The sequence below is a fragment of the Phodopus roborovskii genome, unplaced genomic scaffold (assembly GCF_943737965.1).
Source record: "Phodopus roborovskii unplaced genomic scaffold, PHOROB, whole genome shotgun sequence".
NCBI classification, from domain to species: domain Eukaryota; kingdom Metazoa; phylum Chordata; class Mammalia; order Rodentia; family Cricetidae; genus Phodopus; species Phodopus roborovskii.
This window is the reverse complement of record NW_026126107.1, coordinates 52,671-60,365: the sequence shown is the minus strand read 5'-3', so window position 1 is coordinate 60,365 and position 7,695 is coordinate 52,671. Positions and strand designations below refer to the sequence as shown.

Genomic DNA, 7,695 nt, shown 5'->3' with positions numbered 1-7,695 from the left:
ATGATAGTAATCTCTAAAAATAGTTTCCACCAGAATGCTCCCCCAGCCACATGCCCCAAATAAAACACAGAAAAGGTGTATTAATTATGAAATGTATGTCAGGTTATCAATATTATAGGCTAGCTGTCTTAAACATTAATCCAATTAATCAACCAAGTATTTCTGGACCTCTTATCTCCTACCTCCTACATCTTGACTACTCCTACTTACACTTCCTAGAATCCTCCTTGTCTCCTAGTACCACCTATCTTGCTTTCCTATTGGCCAACACGGTTTTATTCATTAATCAATATGGGACATATTTATGGAATGTCCATCTCACATCAGTAAAAAACCACATATCGATTGGATTTAGGGTCCAGTCCATGAGATGGAACCCATAGAAAACATTGCTAAAGTATAAAGGAACCCGAGGCTAGATAGGTCATGGAAAACCACCTACGGTTATTATGTAAAAGGAATATTCAAATAATATGACTCCTAAAGTAATACTGTTATCCCCATAGATTAGTGCCTCAGAACACAATATACCATAGAAGCTTCTTCCTGCAGTAGAACCACAATTGGGCAAGGTGCATTTGTGAGAGACATTGAAGTACTCAGTCCTTTATAGGACATGTTCATCAAATCCTTCCCCTCCAGGATTAGGGATCTGTACAGCAGGGAGGGGGGAAAGATCGGTGAGCAGGTGTTTTAGTTGTTGACTTTAGAAAACAGTGTTCAGAGACACAACAGTACTGATACCACACATAAGAACTCAGAGAGAATTTGAAAGCACACGCAAGAACATACCACTTAAAACCAGACTATATCCCAGTACTAAAATAGTGTAGAGACACAAACGAATCATCACTAACCAAGAAGCTATTTGTAACTGATACCTGCTTTTCACACATGACAGGGTCATTAACTACTGAGGTCCTTTAAGACTCTGGTTTCTGACAGTTGCACATTGTTCATAATGTGTCATTGACCTCTGGTAGCCAAGGAAATATGAGAACTTCTAGAGTCATTTATGTTGGGCAGTTGTCAATCACTAGCATTTGGACGCTATACAAGACACAAAGAGGCAAGTATTTTATATCTCCCTTGTGTACTTTTGTTGTTCACATTCAATTTAAGAGCCAGTGGGCCCCCTGACATTTGACTAGGCCATTTCTTGAAATATTTTCAATCTGAGGATACTATCTTCACAGTATCATAAGTGCTGTATGTATGTGAGGGCTGTGGAGCCTGCACTGACTGTTATACCTGTGTAGTTTCCTGAAGTTGAGCATGGCAATTAGATTCTGTGTGGGGATTTCCTTGTCCTTAAAATGAGGATAGTGATTGTGTGGATATGATTGGAGGTACAGGAACACCAGGGTTCCCTATCCCTGAAGTGTATACGTGAGGCTCCGATGAACAAAGTGGAAGAGAGGAAAGTGTAGGTGTGTGAACCAGGGATGGTCATTGAGACACTGTTTTATGTTGAAGTATCTGTCTAACAGAACTTCTTTGCTGAAGGTGATTCATCTCTTGATGTGATTCCCTGTCTGTCAATGCTTCCTGTAATTTAGAAGATAGTTATGGTCTTGGCATCTGTCAAATGGATCTTCTCACCACACATATTAGAAGGTAAAACCAAAACTGAGTTATAGGATGGTTTTTAATTGATCTCTGAAACACATGTGTATCCCCTATGGATTCAGACAAGGGCAGAACCAGATCCTGCCAGGTTGGCTCATTTGTCTGTCACAACAGCATTCTCTCCTGATCTCTGTAGTTCCTTCCCTTGAGAAGGAAGAGGGATGTGAGTAGGGTGTTACAAGCCACCATCACTTGTAAACTCACCTTGCAGATTTAACTTTCCTAGTAGAACAGCTACTCTCTTCTCCCAGTTAGGACCTAACATTCCACGGAAGCTCTGGAGAAATGGATAGTTGTTAGGGAAGCTTTCCTGGAAAGGAGTAGCATTATCAGTGCCAATGCAATTGTTTACATGCCTTAGCCTTTCGTTTTTCAGCTCATGGACCCAATGGTACTTCAGGGAATAGATGTTCACGTATATACATCTCTATCCAAAGACATGAAATAGAAATTATCTAAATAAGTTTGGTAATTCAGTATATACATACTTTTAATGAGGAGCAAAAAATATATTTTTACCTATGGCAGGATCCTTTATGTATTTTAATCATGTGAAGCACATTTCCTGAGTGGAAATTGAGTAAGTCATGAGAAATGATAGAAATATCTATCCTCTTGTTTCGATTTAGATTTAATTTTGTGGCACAGAAGAAAGAACTCGGTTTTCACACATCTTCAATACATATACATGCTCAAGCATAAACACAAACATACACACACACACACACATATAATATTATAATTTTGACATCATATCACTGGGTATACCATGTGAAACATTTGCCATTGTGTTTGATTCTTTCAATAGACAATATAGGTGAGTTCATTTTATTTACAATGTTCATTCCAAAATTTAGAAATGAAATCATTGTGGGATTCCTTCGCTTATTACTCTCATATAAGATATTTATCATTCTTGTGCACTGCAACTTATGCTGAAATAAGCATCACCTTGTGTATGATATGTAAACTATTTTGGTACTATTAATTCTAAGCATTAAAATTCTTAGCTAGCAACAGTGGGCTGGAGAGATGGCTCAGTGGTTGCAAGCACTGACAGTTCTTCTGTAGGACCTGGTTCAGTTCACAGCAACCACATGGTAGCTCACAATTGTTAGTAACTCAGAAGATACAACACTCTCATACATACATGCAGGCAAAACACAAATGCACATGAAATAAAAATAAAGTTAGAAATACCCATAGCCATATGCTTTTAAAAGACATCATATTACCACAAAATATTATTTTCCATACACAATATTCATACACTCAAAGTTTTTTCATCCTGTCTTGATTAAGTTCAGATCAAAAGATTGTCAAAGCTTGAAAGAACTTCCACTCTTTCAAGAATTCTCATAATTCAAAAATATTGTCTCCTCTAAGGTTCCAAGCTTTGATGGAAATTTTTTATAATCCAATGCTGTTTCCTCCTAAGTTTAACTGTTTAGGTAAAGATAAATCTTCTGAAGATTCAAAATCTGTAAATATGTTCAGAGGAAGCAACTGTTTTTGCAGTTTTTTCTGGAATAAGTTCTCTTAATACCTGCGAACTTTTGTTATTGCTCACCAATGCTTCTGATAAAGGAATTTTTAGTAGTGGAATTTAAAGAATTTGAAAATTAATCGATTTCTAAAAACACAGTAGAAGGTAGATTCAACAAATGTGGTTTAGTGTTCATGATTGGCTAAGTGCATGCAGACCACTACTACATTGGTGGTTCGGGTGGGCATGTGCATAGCAAAATGTTAGACTCTTCCTCCTTAGAATTCTCGGTGGGGGAGGGGCTGGAAATACAGATCAGAGGTTGAAAGCACAAGCTGATCTTTGAGAAGTCCTGACTTAATTCCCAGCAAAAACATGGTGGTCACAACCATCTATAACGAGACTGGTGCTCTCTCCGGGCATACAGACAGAACACTGCATATATAATTTGAATAAAATCTAAGAATTCACAGGGCTTTAGTCCCAAGCACCAGGAAGAAATAGCATCCAGTTACAAAAATTAGATGCAAGAAAACTTTTACTTCAAACCTGGGTTATATTTTTACTTTTTTTTTAATGTTCTGAGTATTTTTCCTTAATGGTTACAGTAAACAGTTAATTCATAATTGTAAAATCCAAGGTCGGTTTGGGGCATGGAAAAATGGGAGTGAGAGGGAACTGGGATTGATATGTAAAATAAAATTGTTTCTAATTTAAACGGAACATCCATTTTCTGCATTTGAAAGGTCATTTTCCTAGTTTGGCTGCAACTAAATATATTGCATTATCTTGTTTACAATGAACTTTCTGCAATGATACCAGTTAAGGACTTCAAAATTTCATTGCAATTCATAAAGAGTTGAAATTAAATGGATGGGAAGATTTTAGCAGGTAGTATATAAGCAAATGTCTTGATGTCATTTAAAGTTCACTTATTCGATCAAAGTCAGAACCAGCTATGATTATGTTCTGAACACTGTTGATTGTTTTCCTGATAGTTTTTTCTTAGTTATCTTTCAATTTTAACTGTTAAGAGAGAAATTAAATGGGTCTTTATTTTTTTTTCCTCACTGTTATTATGTCTTACAGATTCTTATTTTTCTGGAACTAGTGGCTGAAGGCTTGATGCAAAATTCATGACAAGATGATTTAATTGGGATTTTTATTATCAAATTCCCACAAGTAAAAAGGTTTTTGATCTATTTCTTGGGAGTATAATACCTATGATTAGGTATAGATGTGTGTAGTGGTAGCTACAGGGTTACACAGCCATCTTTAAGTGAAAAATGTTGAATTCTTAATCCAGCTTAGATTATTAGCAATGAGGTTTAAAGAAAAATGTAAATACTCATATTCTCATAGGCTTTGTTTTCTGCAATGACTTTTTAGTAGTTCTCTTTGCTCTTTTTACAGTTTAGTAGAGGATGCTTAGAAAATAGATATGGATTTTTCTTGGAATGTTACAAAATGGATGACTTTGGTGGTTCTCAGTCAGATATGATTTAAAGGCACCTTTTGATGAGAGGACAGTTTGGGTGCAGTTTCTATATTCAGCTTGCCCCAGAGCAAAGAAAGGCTAAACACAAAGAGACTGTGAAATAATTAATCTCAACCTGAAAATTCTCATTAAAAGTGCTTTTAAATTATGCTACATTTTGTGTATATAATTATGTACATGTCCCACAGTATGTAATAGTTGTCAGAGATTATCTTGTAATGTGGTCCTTTTCATCCACCATGTCGGTCTAGGGATATAGCTCAGATTGTCAGACAGAAAGAAGGGCAGGTGATTCATGCACTGACCCATTTGACTTCCAACAACTTGCATTTTTCTGTAACCAGACTTCATATTTCAAGACCCACTAAATCCACATATAATCCATATTCATTAGCAAATGTTCCAAAAGGGAGCACATTTGTTTATAGGATATGATTCAGTATTGCTCAGAAAAACATAAATTGTGTTAATGCATAACTAAGTCAATTTTATTAACATATTAATTCAAATAATATGCACTTCTTTCCACTAACATGCTGCATTATAAGCAAACAGCCTATCACAAAGCAAAAAAAAAAAAAAAAAAAAAAAAAAAAAAAAAAAGAAAGAAAAAAAAAAAAAAAAACAACAACAAAAAGTGACATAGAACTTTTTCCTTTTTTTTCATTTTTTGTTTTTAGACACAAGGTTTCTTTGTGTAACTCTAGCAATCCTGGAATTCAATGTGGACCAGTCTATATTCAAGTTCACATAGATGTGTCTGGCTCTGAGACCCTAAATACTGGGATTATAGGCCCCTGTGCTGGCACCATGTATCTCAAAAGACCTTTTAAAATATATTATTGATTGATATTCTATGGAGCTTTGTCTGGATGTACACACCAGAAGAGGGCATTGGATCTCATGGGACAAAAGTTTTAGATAGGTGTGCACTGCCATAAGTGTGTTGGGAATTGAACCCAGGACCTCTGAAAGAGCAGCTAGTTTTCTTAACTGTCAAGGCACCTTTGAAACCTTATCATGTCCATCTTAAAACATGAAAGATGAACAACATGAAAACAGTTTTTTTTTAAAATTAGGTTAAATCTTCATTCTTGGTTGAAAGAAGTTATAAATTTTGGATTAGAAGCAAAGTCCACCAGATGTTTGAATGGAAAATGTCAGAGGTCTTACTCATTTTTAGTTTTTATTAATTACTCAAAAAATAGTAATATGCCAATAAAAACATTCTTGGTTAACAAATACATTTCACATTTTGGAAAATACAGTGAAATTGGTAACCAAAACCTCTTATAGAGAGCACTTCTGCTTTATTCATGGAGTTCAGGGCTTCTCTCTATACTTGTCTGCAGTATGGTAAACCCTAATATATAGATAGACTTCTTAAACACAACTCTGTCATGGCAAGGAGAAGGTATGAGAGCTTATTACCCTGTAAAACAGCACTTCTCTTTTGATTTTTCATTTTCCCTTGTGTTCCCTGATTTGACAATAGCTTTATTTAATCTCATCTTCAGATTTACCATCAAACTGGGTTCATCACAAGCTGAGCGAACTCCTTAGCAGCATATCAGAACTGGTGTTTGCAATACTCATCGCAAGCTGCCAATACTGGCGCCTGTGGGAATTCGAGGAAGATGTCTTTGTGTTTTTTGGCCTGTGGGAAGCGTATTACCTTCAAGAGTTTAATGTCTCAGGCACTATAGTTAAGATACTGCTGCGTACCCCTATCAATTCCACCTGGACCATTTCACCTGAATTTCAGTGTGCGCAAACCCTGATAATGTGGGCCATTTTGATGAAGCTCGTAGTCCTGATTTTTTGTGCAATCGCTATTAAGATCAGCTGCATGAGACACCCATTTGTGGAATGGCAGATATATTGCTACAAGATCTCTGCCTTCACTCTGTGTGTTAGCAGCCTCTTCACATTAGTTTCTGTGAGCTGGAACCACTTTGTAGATCATTATGGCCAAACCACTCTTGACTTTCCACCTGACTTTCCAGTCAAAAAAAGAAGACTTGATACAAAAGCACTATACTCGTGTGTTCCCAGTTGGGGTTCTGATAGCCATCATGTCACTCATTGGTGTGATCTTCTATCTCTCGAAATAAGGTCACTGAAACTACAGAGTCTGGTGAAGACCAAGGGTGCTTGCATAGTGGCCAGTCAATAGGCCTGAAGTAAGGACTCATAAATATGCAGAATCTTTGAGAAGGTTCTTGAAGAAACTTTACTCTTTGCACAAAAATTCCTGTAGTTATCAACTCATTCTAAATAAAGCATCAACTTGATTCTCTGAGTCTATCTAAATTAATTCCTCCTCTATCTATCTAAAGAGATCCTTTCTTTAAATGGTGTCACCGGTTGAGCTCCCATTTATCTCCCTGTAGCTTCTAAAATGCCCTCTGCACTTGCAAACTCCTCCTCATAGGATAACCAAATTTAAAAGAGAAAACAACAACCAAACAAAACAAAGAAACAAAACACGATAACAACAAAAACAGGCAAACATAAAAAAGGAAACACAAAAGAAAGAAGAAATCTTGTGGAATCTGTAGCATGGCCTGTTGAGGCACACAGTTTGCCCTTTATTCATCTTCCCTTCCAAGTGTTCATTGTCACAACTAGATGATCTGTCTTGAGGCCTTTGGTGTCTATAACAGCTCCCACAATGTGCTATCGGGGACTCCTCTTGAGTTTTCTCTTGTTGTCTGTGTCATGGAGATCCTGCTGTCATGGATCTGTAGGACTGTCCCCTCCACATGCTCCAAATTTCATAGATTTGGTAGATGTTGGGGTGAGCTAACTCATAGCCCTGGTTCTGGTCCTAATGGTAGTTGTGTTGCTCAGCTCATGAGCTTTCCCTCATCAGTCACTACCTGGGTGAGCTCTCCAGCACTGCTTATGCTATCTCACCCAATGCAGCCCACAGCAAGGAGCAGGGCAAGTTCTCCTGCTCTCAGGCCCTCAGATCCAGCTCCTCCTCACTCTTACCACTAGGGCCATCTCTACTGTTTTTCCCAGGAAGGGAGCAGTGCTCTCTCCCTAAGGAGGGGAGGGATAGCTCTCCTGCTCTTAA

The 7,695-nt window shown here is 37.2% G+C and overlaps 1 pseudogene; it reads left to right on the top strand.

The window, feature by feature from the left end:
* The first annotated feature begins 6,130 nt into the window (after window positions 1-6,130).
* On the top strand, window positions 6,131-6,789 carry LOC127218452 (uncharacterized; annotated as a pseudogene).
* The last annotated feature ends 906 nt before the right edge of the window (window positions 6,790-7,695 follow it).